This window comes from Dendrobates tinctorius, unplaced genomic scaffold, assembly GCF_039654945.1.
Source record: "Dendrobates tinctorius isolate UK_male_01 unplaced genomic scaffold, ASM3965494v1 ptg000241l, whole genome shotgun sequence".
Taxonomy (NCBI): Eukaryota; Metazoa; Chordata; class Amphibia; order Anura; family Dendrobatidae; genus Dendrobates; species Dendrobates tinctorius.
Window position 1 is genome coordinate 27,765,849 of NW_027361908.1, and position 18,409 is coordinate 27,784,257.

Sequence of the window (18,409 nt, forward strand, 5' to 3'; positions counted from 1 at the left end):
GTCCCGCCAGGCCTTAAGCAAGTTTATGTGGTATATTTGTTCGTGCTTTCTCTTGTCTGGTTGGTGTATCTTATAATTTACTTCACCTATTCGTTCCAGCACTTCGTATGGTCCCTGCCATTTTGCAAGAAATTTATTCTCTACGGTAGGCACCAATACCAACACCCTGTCTCCGGGTTGAAAGACTCGTGTTTTTGCCGCTCGGTTGTATACCGTGCTTTGGGCATGTTGTGCGCGCTCTAAACACTCTTTAACTATTGGCATAACTGCTGCAATTTGGTCCTGCATAAGTGTTATGTGTTCAATTACACTGCGATAAGGAGTCACCTCTTGTTCCCAAGTCTCCTTGGCAATATCTAACAGGCCTCTAGGACACCGCCCATAAACCAACTCAAAAGGTGAAAAGCCTGTGGAGGATTGGGGTACCTCACGTATAGTGAACAGGAGGTATGGTAGTAGGGCATCCCAATCTCTCCCGTCCTTATCCACCACCCTTTTCAACATTCCCTTTAGGGTTTTGTTAAAGCGCTCCACCAAACCATCAGTCTGAGGGTGATATACTGAGGTACGCAAATGGGAGATTTTTAGTAGTTTACATAAATCCTTACGTATACGAGACATAAAAAGGATCCCTTGATCCGTAAGTATCTCTTTCGGAATGCCGGTGCGGGAAAACATATTAACCAGCTCCTTTGAAATTGATTTCGCATTGGCATTCCGCAAGGGCACTGCTTCGGGATAACGCGTGGCATAATCCAATACTACCAAAATGTACTGATGACCCCTGGCAGATTTTACTAATGGACCGACTATATCCATTGCTATCCTCTCGAAGGGAACCTCTATTTTTGGTAAGGGCACTAAGGGGCTTCTAAAATGTGACATAGGTGCGGTCAATTGACACGTAGGACATGACCAACAGTACTGGGTCACGTCTCCCACTAGACCTGGCCAAAAGAAACGTTGCAGAATATGGTGTTTTGTCTTTTCTACCGCCAGGTGTCCTCCCAAGGGATGTTTATGTGCCAACTCCAAAACTACCTGGCGAAAGGACTTAGGTACCACTAGTTGCTCTACCACCACCCCTCGCACCTTGTCTATGTGATACAACATATCCTGCTGCACCGCCACATGTGGGAACTCGTTTTGAGCCCCTGGGTACAATGGTCTTCCCTCGGAGACCTTTATGTTTTCCCACGCCCTTGCTAGAGTAGGATCCTGGTGCTGAGCGGTCCCGAACTTACCACGGGCCACCTCAAGATCAGGCATTTCTAAAACATCCTCTAGCTGGTCTGCCTCGCCTGCATACACAGCCAGAGGAGAGTCCACAGATTCTAGTATTTCCTCTGAGATGTTTTCTCCGTCGTCTTGCTGCAATGGTTCAGGGGCTAGCTCCGGAGCACCGTCTTCAACTAGGGGGTTCATGCCACTTTTGAAGTTCCACAAGTCCCAAAATAAGGGAAAGTCTATTCCAAGGATTACACTGTGTCCCATAGACTTTATGACTGCTGCCTGATGTCTTTTGGTCCCTACTGGCGTGGCAAGAGTAACCCAGGCAGTGGGGTAGTTCTTAGTATCCCCATGGATGCAACTAATGCCCACGGTTAAGTTCGTTAGGGCGCTAGAGTCCACCAAACTGGCATGTACCAAAGTTACTTGACTGCCGGAATCCAAGACGGCATTCACACTATAACCGTCAACCTCGACGTGGCACACGTGTTGTTCATTTCCCGTGAGGGTCTCCGCCACACAGACTGACTGCACATATAACGAAAGACGCCTCATAGCGTTACAGTCCATTGGCTCTGTAGTCATTGGGCAGTTAGCTGCTACATGGCCAAGCCCGCGACATCGCCAACATTGTATAGGCCCTTGTCTCCTCGATGGAGATCCCAGACGAGGTCTGCTGGCTTGATGTGAGCCTGTACCACCTCCTAGTCCTTTGTAGGTCTGCTACCCTTCATTGTGACGTTCTCTTCTTTTGAAGATGAAGTAGGTTTCGCAGGACTCTCCAGCGATTTCTTGGGGAGCCAGTGGGGTGCTAACGTCCCTTGGAGTAGGCTTTCAGAAGCATTGTAGCATTCGACCATATTCACCAACTGGTCAGCGGTAGTTGGGTCACCCTGTCCAACCCACCTCTGGATCTTAGCAGGTAAGGACCGCAGGTACTTGTCTAGAACAACACGCTCCACCATCTGTGCGGACGTCAAAGCCTCTGGTTGCAGCCATTTTTTTACTAGATGGATGAGATCATGCATTTGTGAGCGGACTGGCTGATGCTCCACAAAATTCCATAAATACACCCTCTGTGCGCGTACATACGTGTTTACTCCCAGCCTTGCCAGGATTTCGCCTTTGAGTTTGATATAGTCCATAGCATCCGCTCAACTCAGATCGTAATAGGCCTTTTGTGGATCTCCGCTCAGAAATGGAGCAACTACCTCAGCCCATCTGTCCAGTGGTAAGTGCTCACGTTCTGCAATACGTTCAAACACGGTGAGGTATGTTTCCACATCATCGTCTGCGGTCATTTTAAGCAAAGTCTTCTGTACGGCTTTCTGCGCACTAGCAGCGCTTTGTGCACGGTCTCCCTCATCTCGGGGTTGCCGAACCAAGGCCTGTTTTATTGCCTCCAACTGCTCTTGCTGCATCTGGTGTTGCTGCTCCAGAGCCTTCTGGAAGCAAGTATCAGTCTGCTGTTGTTGCACATTTGCTTGCAATAACTGCTTCACTAGTTCCTCCATATTACTGGACTCTTGGCTCTTCAAAAGCGCAGAAGCTTTCAGCCAGGACATACACAGCGTTTTCTCTGCAGTCACAGTCCAGCAGCCACAAGTGCCCGCATTCGAAACGCCATTTGTGGGGAATAGATAGCTCAGCTGGGATCTTTGCTTTGGCACAAGCGTGTGGCTATGAAGTCACTTCAGCAGACTAGCAAGTTCCACATGGATATGAACACGGCATATTTATTGTGCACACTTGTTACTCAATGTTACACATGCCAAACATGAAATAAAACATCTAAGGCCGTCTGGCCACTAACTAACAATAGCAGGCTAACTACAAAATAAACCTATATAACAGCAAAGAAGTCCATGTAATCTTACTGTGTCAGCTCCCAGCTCAGCAGACGAGATAGACTGAGAGATCCCAGCTCCTCCTGATTATATCACCTGGACCAGTCAGGAAACCAAAACCTGGATTGAATAAGTGGAGGGGGAACTATCAGTCCTTTCCATGCTGATCACTAAGGAAACCAGGACTGGATTACAGTGAAATAAACTGGCTTCATTATCAGTACAGGGAGACATATGAAATGAAAGGGGGAGAAATATACCTGTTTTCTAGTACCTCTCCCCTTGGCACCTCACACTAGCCCCAGATGTTATTGGAATACAGGCCCCACATTTTTTGGTGTGGTATCTCCGTGGTTGTTCATATCTGTGCGTGCTCAAAGTTTGGCCAATTTATGTCTGTTTTCTTTTTTTGCCTGGCTGTCACCTTTGGTTAAATACAGAAGTATTAAGCAAAAAAAATACAGGTCCCACATTTGTCGTAGTGGTATTTCCGTGGCAACTCAGATCTGTGTGTGCTCAAAGTTTTGCCACTTTACGGCGGTTTTCTTTTTTTGTCCTGGGTGAAACTTTACTTATATACAACACTAGTTAACCCAAAAATAAAAAAAAAACAGGGCACACATTTGTCGTTGTGGTATCTCCGTGGCGGCTCATATCTGGGTGTGCTCAACGTTTTGCCAGTTTATTGCAGTTTTCTTTTTTTGTCCTGGTTGAAATTTTACTTATATACAAAGTTACAAAGTTTGGCCAGTTTACGGCGGTTTTCTTTTTTGGGCCTGGCTGTCACTGTAGTTAAATACAGCACTAGTTAGCCCAAAAATAAAAAAGGGCACACATTTGTCATAGTGGTATTTCCGTGCAAGCTCATATCTGTGTGTACTCAAAGTTTTGCCAGTTTACGGCAGTTTTCTTTTTTTGTCATGGGTGAAACTTTACTTATATACAGCACTAGTTAGTCCAAAAATAAAGAAAACAGGGCACACATTTGTCGTAGTGGTATCCCCGTGCCAGCTCATATTTGTTCGTGATCAAAGTTTGGCCAGTTTACGGTGGTTTTCTTTTTTTGTCCTGGGTGAAACTGTACTTATGTACAGCACTATTTAGCCAAAAAATAAAAAAAATGAATACAGTCTGTTATCTCAGGCTGAGGCCTGGTGTATCTGTGGTGGAAAAATCTTTGCTTCGCAGGCATACATTGGATAGTTCTGTCTGCTAGCCTTGTTCTACTCATTATTTTGTGTTTTCAAAATCCATTTGTATTGAGCTTTTCAAATATTTCAGTAGTCCATTTAAAATGGGCAAGGCAAGGGACGGGGAAGTGGACGTGATGCTGATGGTGCATGCAGAGGATGAGGCCATGACCATGCTGAAAGTGGGCCACAGCAAAGACCCAGATCTTCGCGCACGACCTTCCTATCCCAGTTTCTAGGGGACCGCACCACACCACTATTGAAGCCAGAGCAGTGTGAAATGGTTGTTGGTTGGATAGCGGATAATGCTTCCACTCACTTAGCCCTCATTCCTCTTGGTATTTGTTATAATCTATGTGATTATTGTTATGCTGTAATGTCTATTGTCTGTACAAATCCCCTCCGAAATGTAAAGTGCTGCGTAATATGTCGGCGCTATAGAAATAAAATGTATTATATTATTATTATTAGCCACCACCACCACCATGTCTACCTCACGGTCAAGTCTGATTAGCCATGAGTGTGGACCGGATATTACTCACCCTGAACCTCCTTCCTCCCACCATGCCGAGTGCACTGAGACAACTGATCCCACACTTGGACACTCCAAAGAGCTGTTCAGTTTTCCTTTTGGAGATTCATGCCTCTTGCCCGCTCCACTTGAAGCAGGGCAAGATGATATTCCATGTAGCGATGCACAAATCTTTGAGCAGCCACAGTCACAAGAGGTGGACGATGATGAGGCGCAATTGTTGAAAAGTCAGGAGGAAGAGCAGGGTGCAGATGTGGAAGACGGGGTGGTAGATGACATAGTGACTGACCCAACCCAGCAGGAGGACATGCAGAGCGAGGACAGCAGCACACATCGGGAAGGAGGTGTATCACCCAAACAGGCAGGAAGAGGCAGTGTGGTGGCTGCAGACAGATGGCATGCATTCATTCCCCGTAACACCAACAGGACGGAAGTTGCCATTCCAACTGTTAGATCTTCCCGAGTCTGGATATTTTTTAAAGACTCTGCCGATAACCCCAAACAGGCCATTTGCAGTACTTGCCATGCCCGCATCAGCAGGGGTAGCAAAACTACCAGCCTGACCACCATCAGCATGACTAGGCAAAAGGCAGCGAAGCACCTGACTTTGTGGGCCGAACCCCAGGCTCCAGGAACACTCTCAGCACGTGACAACACTGCTTCTCCCACTGTTTTGCGTACAAGCCAATCCCCAGTTCACCGTGCCTGTGAAGATACTTTGAGCCCTGCACCTGTTGTTGCCCACAGTCAACCAGCACAATCATCAAGCAAGTTCATGTCCTTGTCCCTGCCCAACCTTCAGTTGTCTATACCCCAGTTATTGGAATGCAAGCGGAAATACGCAGCCAATGCCCCACAGGCCACAGTACTTAATTTGCACATTTCTCATCTGCTTTCACTCAAAATGTTGCCTTTTGGCTCATTCAGCTTGAAGCTTTCCGCAACCTGATAGCGGCGGCCATCCTGAGGTACTCGGTCCCCGGTCACCACTATTTCACCCGTTGTGCTGTACCGGCATTACACCAGCATGTGTCCCACAACATTACTTGTGCCCTTAACAATGCTGTTACTGGGAAAGTCCACCTAACCACGGACACGTAGACAAGTGCTTGTGGGCAGGGACGGTACATCTCACTGAGGGCACACTGGGTTAACATAGTGGAAGCTGGGACCCAGTCAGACCTTGGGATCCTCCCCATGCCGAGGATTGCAGACCCTTCCACAGTCTACAGATCCTGCAATGCCTCCTCCTCTTCAGCCTCCATCTTTGAAATGAACACATCAGTCAGAAGCTGGAAGCACTACAGCACTGCCTCAGCCACGCGGCAACAGGCTGTGCTGAAGCTAATCTGCATAGGTGACAAACTGCACAATGCAGAAGAGTTGTGGACAGTGCTGAAAGAGCAGTCAGATATTTGGATGACACTGCTGAACCTACAGCCAGGCATGGTCGTGTGTGACAATGGCTGGAACCTGGAGGCAGCTCTGAGGCAAGGGGAGCTAACACACGTACCTTGCCTGGCCCATGTGCTTAACCTCATGGTTCAACGTTTTCTCAAAAGCTACCCAGAGCTGCTGTCTACCCATTTTAGAAAGTCAGCTACAGCTTCAGCCACCCTTGTTGTGCTTCAGCAGCATTTGCAGCTTCTGGCTCACCGACTGGTGTGTGATGTCCCCACGGGTAGGAACTCTACACTGCATATGTTTGAAAGGATTTGTGAGCAGAAGAGGGCAATTGTTGACTACCAGCATCAACAAGGCCATCGATATTTAGTTGCGACTCCACACATAAGACCTTAGGAATGGACATGGATGTCAGACATATGTACCATCCTCCAGAACTTTGAGGACTGCACCAAGATGGTGAGCGGTGATGACGCCATAATTAGTGTCACCATCCCGATTCTCAGCATTCTGGAAATCTATCTGCTCTCAATTAAAGAGGATGCATTGCAGGCAGAGCATGAGGACATGGAGCAAGGAACCATACAGGGCGATTACACTCTGCCCAGGCTAATGTCTTCGCAATGAGGATTGGTAGACAATGAGGAGGAGGAGGAAGAACAGGAGCTACTTTCAAGCGCTATAGATGGTTCTACAAGCGCAGCTGTCATACCGTCTGTTCAGCGAGGATGGCCTGAGGACAGGAAGGAGGAGGAGGACAGCATGGTCAGTCGCTCAGTTGGTGAGGACATGGAAGTCTTGCCTGTTAGCAGTCTGGCACGCATGGCTGACTTTATGTTGCATTACGTTTCCTGTGACACTCGCATCATAAAAATTTTCGGTGATGCTCATTACAGGTTGGTGACTGACACTTCTAGACCCGCGCTACAAGGAGAACTTTCAATCTCTTCTTCCAGAGGCAGAGAGGTGTACAAAAATGTTGCTGTACAAGAGGGCCCTTGTAGCGGAATTACAGAAAAATATACCATGTGAGAATGCTGGCAGCAGACGTCAGAGTTTGTTGTACAACCAAGGAGTCCAAGCGAGAGAGACAGAAGTAGAATCCAGCTCAGGCAGGGGAACAATGGCAAAGTTCTGCGACAGTTTTCTCTGACCCTCCCATCGTGATGCCACAGAGGCAAGGAGTGCTGTCCCAAGAAGTGCAATGTTTGGGAAGATGGTGAGGGAGTACCTTACAGATCGTACAAACGTCCTCCGGGATTCCTCTGCGCCTTTTAATTATTGGGTATCCAAGCTGGACACGTGGCATGAACTGGCTCCCTACGCCTTGGTGGTCCTGGCCTGCCCTGCTGTTAGTGTTCTGTCAGAGCGGGTTTTTAGTGCCGCTGGTCGAATTATAACAGATAAGCGCATCTGCCTGTCAACTGACAATGCTGACAGGCTGACTCTTATAAAAATGAACAAGGGCTGGATTTGGCAAGACTTCTGTACACCACCAAATGAAAACTGTGAAACATAACCTCAAATACATTGTCTTTTTTGTGGAGGTGTATTCTCATGCACCTCTTCACAGCCACACATGGGTATCTGCTTCCTGATTTGGTCCGTTTGGTGTTATCCTCCACCTTATCTTCATCCACAATCAGTAGAACACCAGGGTGAATGTATTCCGTGAAAAGTCACTCAATTTTTGTCAAGGGTGTTTTTATGATGCCCATTACTAATTTGAAACCAAAACAAATGTTACTCCCCCAGGGGGAACTGTCATAAAACTGAGATGTACATATATTCTTCCCATTTATTCTTATATTTACCATTTTTCCTGTCTGTGAAACATCCTCTTAAGACCTAGTGTATTTCTCTCCAATATAAAAATAGTGAAATCCTATTATATTATATTTTTATTTATATCCCTGTCTCTGAGCTGTTGCTAGGGACAAACATATCTCGTTGAACACATTCTGGCTTCATATCTATGAACCAGTGTTTGCCCCTCCCTTTTGTTATTTTGTCTCATAGGTGGATTCACATTTTTTATTTGTTTTATTTCAGTATGATTTATCATTATGTCTCCTCATTCTCCGCCACTAGATTATCATGGTTATCCTGTTCTGTGCTGCTATAGGCAGTCCAATTTTTGGCAAGGGTGTCTATGATACCCATAGTATATTTTTAAGAAATTTACCCCCCATGGGGAAATGTTTGTCAGCCCATGCACTGCATGTATGGGCCCTACAAGTCTAGGTACCCACTCCTTTACATTGGGCCTAGTTTTTACTGAGGCCTTCATCAGTGTCTCCTCATTCTCCACCACTAGGTAACCAGCGTTAACGTGTTCTGTGCTGCTACAGGCAGTCCAATTTTTGGCAAGGGTGCCTATGATGCTCATAGTATATTTTTTAAAAATGTACCCCCCATGGAGAAATGTTTGTCAGCCCGTGCACTGCGCGTATGGGCATTACAAGTCTAGGAGACCAGCTCCTTTACATTGGGCCTATTTTTTAATGAGTCCTTCATCAATGTCTTCTCCTTCTCTGCCACTAGATGACCAGGGTTAATGGGTTCTGTGCTGCTACAGGCAGTCCAATTTGTGCAAGGGTGTCTATGATGGCCATAGTATATATTTTTTTTAAATTGCTCTTATATTTAGGGAACTCCAGTGTCTTTAATGCTGTTTCTGCTCTGGATTCATTACTGCTACTTACATACTGCATTTTTCTCTTGAATTCATACACAAGTTTGCCTTTGGATGAGGCACCTGTTCCTGAGTATATTTCCACGTACCTTCTCTTATGAGCAGCATCTTCACCTTGAATTTCCAGGACTGGTAGTTCTGGTTAATGAGGCTTGGCACTGAGAACTTGACAGGATTGCTGCTAGTGAACATCTTTTCTGTTGCTCGGGGCTGCTTTTGCTTTGGGCTTCTGTTGCTGTGTTACTCTTGGGTTCTGTGTCACTCTGTGCCCATAGCCTGTTGGCAGCAGATTATTCAGGATACTCTCCAAGCATGTGACAACAGAGCTTCTTTATTCAGGAACAATATATGATAAGCTTAGTAGATCAGAAATAAATCATTTGTGTCTCTATCTGTGCAGCATCTACAGCAGGCTGCTTCTCTCATACACAGACACAGGAAAAACAGGAAATACAGTCACATGCTCTCCCTGTGTGAGCCTCTGGGAGTTTTTTTTTGTTCTAACTTTATGAACTGCATACAAATCTAGCAACTAAACACTCATAGACAGGAATGGAGTTGTTGCACCTAACATATTCCAACAGGATTGGATTTCAAACAAGTATCTGCAGCATACAAGAACTGTAGGCCTTTTCCCACGAAGAAAGGGCTAAGGTATCACAAGATTTTTCCTAGAAGCAGGGGTTTGTATGTTCTAATAATTGTGGTAATTTTTATGATATCCATAGCAGTCTAAAGGGCATGTTATGTCTGGTGTAAAAATATGGAGCTATATTCTCCCTAAGCAGCATTGCTTCCAGTGCAGAAAATCTGCGGTGCTATGTATGTTCAGCAGAAAGATTGCCTATGTCTCAGCAATACAGAACCACTGGACTCTGTCTTGTGTATGAGGCCTATGACAGACGCAATAACTGGCCTGGTGGAAAATTGTTGCAGGGAACTAGCAGCCGGTTAATGCTACAATGTAGAGAATGACAGTAACAGAAATCACACAGACTTTGTAATGTGTCCCTGTATTTGATCACCTTTACAGCTCTGCCACTAGCTTGTAAACTGTGCCTGGTATAGAAAGCCCTTCTAGGACTATTTTGTAATAATGCTGAATGTTTTTCCCATTGTTTTCTTATGCCCTTATGTTAAGGCAAAAAGCACTGCAGCCACATTTTGTCAGCCAGCAGGACAGTAGGCAAGTATTTAATGCTTTTTCCGGGTTTTTTGACATTTGATTTCCAAAAGCAGCATACCTCAATTATTTTCCCATTGACTTCTCTATAAAGAAACAAGGCAGCAAACAATGTGCATGTAAAAAAAAACAGCAAAAAAAATGGTACCGATATATTGATGAGAGAAACACATTTCTCATCCTAGAAAAGCGTGACCAGCTCAACCCCTAACCCCAATACTTGAACAATGAGAAATCTGTGTGATCCGTATCAAAGCTTTCAGTGTGATGAAATGTGGATGTTGCTGCTGATATGTGAATTTTGAACACACATATATGCAGGTGCTTAACATGTGTCACCTTTAAAAAACATGCATGTCATCTGGTGCCTACCTTTTACTTGGGATCAGGACATCCTATTTCACCTGTGCTCTATATTCTTTACAATACTTCATCTGCAACCTCAGCACAAAGCTACACATAGCTGAGGGGATTTTCTTTGAACATCATAACTGCATTACAGCTAATTAACATGTACAAATTATTATGATTTTACTATCACGCAGTCATAAGTTATGGGTGATGAAAGACTGCAATATTAACCCAGGTAACTTTGAAGTTTTATATTTTGTGCAGCGAAAAATGTGCTGAATGGTTGAAAATTTATTTTCAATTTAAAGCTTATTCAATATAAAACCCCACCTGGCACTGCTATCCAATTAAAAAAATGAACACTGCGGCAAAAAGGTTGCAAGAATCTACAAATGACAACAATAAATTAGATAAAAGAAAAAGAAATAAGGAAAAGGCCTCACCGTGTAATATATAATTGGCTGCTCATTAGTAGTACAGCCAGGAGCCAAGTCCGTTGACCATCAGATAAAGTGGAAACAAAAAAAGAAAAAGATCCTTAAGGGCTCGTTACACATAACGATGTCCCAGCGATCCCACCAACGATCCGACATGGATGGGATCGCTGGGACATCGTTAGGCTGATCGCTGGAGAGCTGCCACATAGACAGCCCCTCCAGCGATCAGGACCAGCGAGCAAGCTGGTTTCTAATGTAAACATCGGGTATCCAGTAGCTGCTGCTCCTGGATACCCGATGTTTACCTTGGAAACCGGCGGCGTACACGCTGGTTTCCAAGGTAAACATTTTGTATCCAGGAGCCGCGGCACCTGGATACCAGATGTTTACATTAGAACCCAGCGTCCAGCGTCGCTGATCGCTGGTCTCTCGCTGCCAGCGGGAGACCAGCGATCAAAAAATGGCCCAGGCCAATCGAGAACGATCAGCGATACCCGGCAGGGGGTCGGTCGCTGATCCCCGTCACACACACAGCGATCTTGCTGGCGAGATCGCTGTGGCGTCACAAAATCAGCAATCTCGCTAGCGAGATCCCTGTGTGTGACGGGGCATATAGGCTGGATAAAAATTATTTGCTTTATTTCATACCATTAAAAATGTTTTCATAGTCTAGACAAGTTAAAAAGTATCAAAAATTCTGATGCTTTTCTGGCCGTAGCCCTTAGTAGTAGAATAGCAATAGATAGATAGATTAAAGAGCAATAAATTAAATTAGATACTATAAAATAAAATAGCTATTTTGCATGTGCAATAAAACATCAGTAGATTTAATATTGTCCATGCTAATTAACATTACATTTTGCTTTATCTCTTTCCTACTTCGCAATTTTAGATTGTATCCTGTATTCATATCTCTTTGGTCTAGTTTTATTGTGAAGCCTTTCCTTGGTTAAATAAAAGATCCTTTGAGGAGTGCCCTGGCTAGTGCCCCGTCACACATAGCGACTCACCAGCGATCCCGACAACGATATGACCTTGTCAGGATCGCTGGTGTGTCGCTACATGATCGCTGGTGATCTGCCAAACAGGCAGCTTCACCAGCGATCAGCACCAGCGACGACGAGTGCGCGCGTTGCTTTGTACCTTAGATACCAGTGCACTGGTAACCAAGGTAAACATCGGGTTTCTAAGCGCCGCACGGCACTTAGAAACCCCCGTTGTTTACCTTGGTTACCAGCTCCCTGCACCAGCGCGCTGGTATCTAAGGTACACAGAGGGTTTCTAAGCACTGCGCGGCGCTTAGAAACCCAATGTTTACCTTGGTTACCAGCTCCCTGATCGCTGGTCTCCCGCCTGCCACACGCAGCGATGCGTGCTGGCCAGCGGGAGACCAACGATCAAAAAAATGTCCAGGCCATTCGAGCACGAACAGCGATACCCGGCAGGGGGGCCGATCGCTGATAAGAGTCACACACAGCGATCTCGCTGGTGAGATCGCTGTTGCGTCACAAAACTTGTGACTCCGCAGCGAGATCGCTATGTGTGACGGGGGCTTTACTCTATATTACATATGTGAAACTATGACCCATGCGACAGATCTGGCCGACAGGGTGAGAATATTTATCCCAAGACACAGGGTCAGTTCCCCAGCATTGCACTTTCATCCGGCATCGCACTTTTAACTATACAGACCAACACAGTTGAAAGTAATGATGGAGGACGGAGCATCAGCGTAGATGGCGCATTGATATCATTACAATGCACCCACTGTAATGAGATGTGCAGAGGATCTGAACAGAGGGGAGATCATGAATAGACTGGAGCATTGGGGGAACGAGCAGAGGTATTTTTTTTGTGTAGTCCCATCATACTGTATGGAGGAAAATGTAGGGTGCATTATACTGTAGAAGCACTGTGTGGGGCCCATTATAATGTATAGAGCACTATGTGGGGCCATTACACTGTATAGAGCACTATATGGGGCACGTTATACTGTACGCATCACTATGTGGGGCCATTATACTGTAAGGAGCACTACGTAGGCCCATTATACTGTATGGAGCACTATGTGGGGCCATTATACTGTAGGAGCACTGTGTGCTGACCATTATACTGTATGGCGCACTATGTGACGCCATTATGATGTATGGAGTACTATGAGGGTCCATTATACTATATGGAACACTCTTACAGTCTAGAGGGTAATGGGGAATAAGAGTAGTTTGGGGTTATGCAGTCATTTAATAGCTTGTTTATAGAGGGCAACCATGACCTCATGCACAAAGAATGATCAAGATTGTTTTGTGTACATAGAATATCATGGGTCTCGGCAGCACATGTTCTATTTACACAAAATGATGTGCTGCTGAAAAACAATGATTTTTAAAATTTTTTCCCCAGAATGGGAATAATTTTACAAAGCACGGTATCTGCATGACTCTTGTTAACATACAGTACAAGCTCAATATGAAGTTTCTTTCTTGCGGCTTTCTGCGATTTTCATATATTTTAATGCCTTTTTGTGTATTTTTCATCTCCTTCTGCCCCTCTGTGCATTCAACTTCACATAGCTGAAAGGATGGTTCTTTTCTTATCTGCTAAAACTAAATTTCCCAGCAACATTTGCTATTTAGTGTTTCAGGCTCTTCTATCTGCTGACCTATATGCTTCCTGGTAAAGATAAAACCATCTAAACAAAGACATTTTTTATTTATATGGATAACTTAATCATTAATAGTTATGAATGCAGAGAGTGTGACTCACTATTTGACCAATGTTTATTATGATTTGCAAACTTCACCTTTCATTGGTGGTTCATATGAATATTCAAAGCATGATGATGCTCACCACTACATGTATAGCAGACCTGACGTTAGCATGGCTGGGCTGTGCTGCAACTTGGCTGTCAGAGCAATGAGGATGTCATGAGAGTGTTTGGGGGATTTTCTATCAGACAGTCATAGATGCATATTTATTTCATGACTTAGGGACATTAGGTACAAATGAAGCTAATATCAGTGGGATCTTCAGTATAGTGCAGCTAAACTACAACCTGGCTGTTAGATGTTTTATTAGACAGGGTCATTAGGTCCATCTGAACATGCTTGACTGAAAGCATTAAAATTGCTGTAAGATGTATCCAGTGACAATGGAGAGTAAAGAGAACCATAAGGGGTCATCATTAGTGGAGTGCTAGCTGCAATTCAGTGCAGATTTTAAAATAGGTTGAATGGGAACACAATGATTAATTCATTATGTACCGAAAACTGAGTCCATATTTAGATTTTGGTAATAAATATTTCAGTTCCTAGGATTGCTTATTCTTGACTTTCGGCGTATATAAATGCACCTTAATTATACTGTACAAGTGCTTAGTAGGAAATAGAGAATTACTTCTGGTTTTAAATTTAGGATAATTTAGGCATCAAATAATATGTTACATGATATACAAAATTTATAGCACAGTAGACTAAATAGACTTTTTGGATCACGTGTATTAAAAGTTGTTCTATTTCACCCAACAACTAAGTTCAAACTGGACTAATTCACTTCCATATATTGTGACAACATTATGTCTGCGCTTGCGTTCTTTATAAATAAGTCACACAAAACATCACTGCCACTTTTCATGTCAGGTATGGATAGAATAGAACCACTCACATTTTTCGATCTACTTTTACTTGACATTCATGGTGCAAATTAGAGATGTGCAGTTTGATTTGTGTCACCCTGGTTCACTGTTTTATCTGGTCCACCATGACAGCTCTTCTTCACTTTTATGGACGATCTTCTCAGCCTGTGTATTGAGTAATACACTGATAAATGAAGATTTATGTACCGTAAATAACTATTATTCTCTAAAACTTATGAAGCTTTTAGGTATTCTTATGGTTTTTACTATTTAAAGTAACACTTGGTTCATGGATTTATGCTACTAACAAGAGATGACCCAATTTTGTCTTCATTACAGTATTCTGAGAGAGGCTCAGGTTTTGCTGTGGTTGCTTGTTTGGCTAGCTTCCATCCCTTTTCAGTCTCTGAGTTCCTTAGTGTCAACTTGATCACTTGACCGTGGAAAAATTTCACTGTTGGATTCTCCTGTTAGGAGCCCTTTTAGCTGATGTATATTATTCTTAGGAGGCAGTTAGGGAGAAAGTGTAATCAGAAAATGGTTTATTGTTTAGATCAAGGTTTTATGTTAAAGATTTTTATAAAAATATTGATGAATTTAATGGCCATATACTGAAATCAATAAAACCAGCATTCCTTATGACTTTGAACGAGCTTGCGCATTTCAGCCAAAATATCAACCAATACCTCATGCTTATTATATATATCGTATTTCTTGGACTATGAGGTGCAGGAGGAGTTTTGCTAATTCCACAGCGATCCATCCCTGATATATAAGTCCTATATGGTGCATGCGATATTGTGCATTTGTTGCTCCTATACTATGAAGAAAACATTCATCTATTTTCTATTAATTATTTTTGTAATATCACAATAAAAAAAATAGCCAATATTATTTAGTGAAGGAATAAATCCAGCTCTATTAACAATGAGAAACAGCAGTAATTAGAGTTGAGCGATACCGTCCGATACTTCAAAGTATCGTATCGGATGGTATCGGCCGATCTTTAAAAAAAGTATCGGTATCGCCGATTCTGATACCGGAAGTCCCATTCAAGTCTATGGGACTTCCGGTATCGGAATAAGAAAAACCCTTTCCTGCCCTTGTACAGCCTCTCTGGGGTCTGTACGGGCCTTTCGGGGGGCTGTGCCGGCCTGCCAGGGGGTCTGTGCAGGCTCCGGTGGTCTGTGCCGGCCTGCCGGTGGTCTGTGCAGGCTCCGGGGGGCTGTGCCGGCCTGCCGGGGGGCTGTGCCGGCCTGCCGGGGGGCTGTGCAGGCTCCGGGGGGCTGTGCCGGCCTGCCGGGGGGCTGTGCCGGCCTGCCGGTGGTCTGTGCAGGCTCCGGGGGTCTGTGCAGGCATCGTCCGATGGGACTACAAGTCCCATCGGGCGATGCCTGCTACCATGACAGTGATTGACACATTAGCCAATGATGGGACAGTAGTAGTCCCATCATCCGGCTAATGTGTTAAATGTTAAAAAAAAAAAAAAAAAAAAATACTACATACATACTACATGCATGCTACATACATACTACATGCTACATACATACTACATGCATGCTACATACATACTACATGCTACATACATACTACATGCATGCTACATACATACTACATATATACTACATACATACTACATACATACTGCATGCTACATACATACTACATACATACTACATGCATGCTACATACATACTACATGCATGCTACATACATACTACATGCATGCTACATATATACTACATACATACTACATACATACTGCATGCTACATACATACTACATGCATGCTACATACATACTACATATATACTACATACATACTACATACATGCTACATACATACTACATGCATGCTACATGCATGCTACATACATACTACATATATACTACATACATACTACATACATGCTACATACATACTGCATGCTACATACATACTACATACATACTACATGCATGCTACATAATACTACATATATACTACATGCATGCTACATACATACTACATGCTACATACATACTACATACATACTACATACATGCTACATACATACTACATACATACTACATGCATGCTACATACATACTACATGCATGCTACATACATACTACATGCATGCTACATACATACTACATACATACTACATGCATGCTACATACATACTACATGCTACATACATACCACATATATACTACATACATACAATACATTCATACAATACATACATAGACATACAGTACATATAACATAGAGTAACATACTTACCAATACTTGTCACATTGTTCCCCGAAGCCATTGTCTTTTCCGGGATAAATATTAACATAACAAACCACAAAAATACTCACCCACGATCCGAAGCAGTCCACGAGTGTGTCCCACGACGATCTTGGGTAGAGAACTGCAGCATCAGATGATGCTGCCGTTCTCTACGGGCTGCAGGAATCCAATGACGGAAGGTAGGTATCCTTCCGCACTGTATTCCTCCGCCACTTAAAAAAAAAAAGTCCCTAGTCTCACTTTATGCCATTGCTGTGTGGGAATTTCCCACACAGCAATGGCATAAAGTGAGACTAGGGACTTTTTTTTTTTAAGTGGCGGAGGAATACAGTGCGGAAGGATACCTACCTTCCGTCATTGGATTCCTGCAGCCCGTAGAGAACGGCAGCATCATCTGATGCTGCAGTTCTCTACCCAAGATCGTCGTGGGACACACTCGTGGACTGCTTCGGATCGTGGGTGAGTATTTTTGTGGTTTGTTATGTTAATATTTATCCCGGAAAAGACAATGGCTTCGGGGAACAATGTGACAAGTATTGGTAAGTATGTTACTCTATGTTATATGTACTGTATGTCTATGTATGTATTGTATGAATGTATTGTATGTATGTAGTATATATGTGGTATGTATGTAGCATGTAGTATGTATGTAGCATGCATGTAGTATGTATGTAGTATGTATGTAGCATGCATGTAGTATGTATGTAGCATGCATGTAGTATGTATGTAGCATGCATGTAGTATGTATGTAGCATGCATGTAGTATGTATGTAGTATGTATGTAGCATGTATGTAGTATGTATGTAGTATGTATGTAGCATGTAGTATGTATGTAGCATGCATGTAGTATATATGTAGTATTATGTAGCATGCATGTAGTATGTATGTAGTATGTATGTAGCATGCAGTATGTATGTAGCATGTATGTAGTATGTATGTAGTATATATGTAGTATGTATGTAGCATGCATGTAGCATGCATGTAGTATGTATGTAGCATGTATGTAGTATGTATGTAGTATATATGTAGTATGTATGTAGCATGCATGTAGTATGTATGTAGTATGTATGTAGCATGCAGTATGTATGTAGTATGTATGTAGTATATATGTAGTATGTATGTAGCATGCATGTAGTATGTATGTAGCATGCATGTAGTATGTATGTAGCATGCATGTAGTATGTATGTAGTATTTTTTTTTTTTTTTTTTTTAACATTTAACACATTAGCCGGATGATGGGACTACTACTGTCCCATCATTGGCTAATGTGTCAATCACTGTCATGGTAGCAGGCATCGCCCGATGGGACTTGTAGTCCCATCGGACGATGCTTGCACAGACCCCCGGACATCAGCACAGCCCCCCGGCAGGCCGGCACAGCCCCCCGGCAGGCCGGTACAGACCCCCACAGGGTGCACAGACCACCGGCAGGCCGGCACAGCCCCCCGGCAGGCCGGTACAGACCCCGGGCAGTCCACACAGCCCCCCGGCAGGCCGGCACAGCCCCCCGGCAGGCCGGCAGAGACCCCCGGAAGGCCCGAAATGACGGCGCATCATGATGCGCACACACCGCGCATCATGATGACGTCAGGCCGTCAATCAACTGAACTTCCGATTCCGATGCCGA

At 43.9% G+C, this 18,409-nt stretch overlaps 1 long non-coding RNA gene across 1 annotated transcript in view; it reads right to left on the minus strand.

Moving 5' to 3' along the window:
- LOC141060583 (uncharacterized) overlaps positions 1 to 18,409 on the minus strand; it is a 188,334-nt gene that overhangs the window by 39,376 nt on the left and 130,549 nt on the right. Inside the window, exon 2 of the long non-coding RNA XR_012222727.1 lies at positions 14,530 to 14,665. This is a non-coding gene — a long non-coding RNA (uncharacterized lncRNA). The remainder of the gene's footprint in view (positions 1 to 14,529; positions 14,666 to 18,409) is intronic.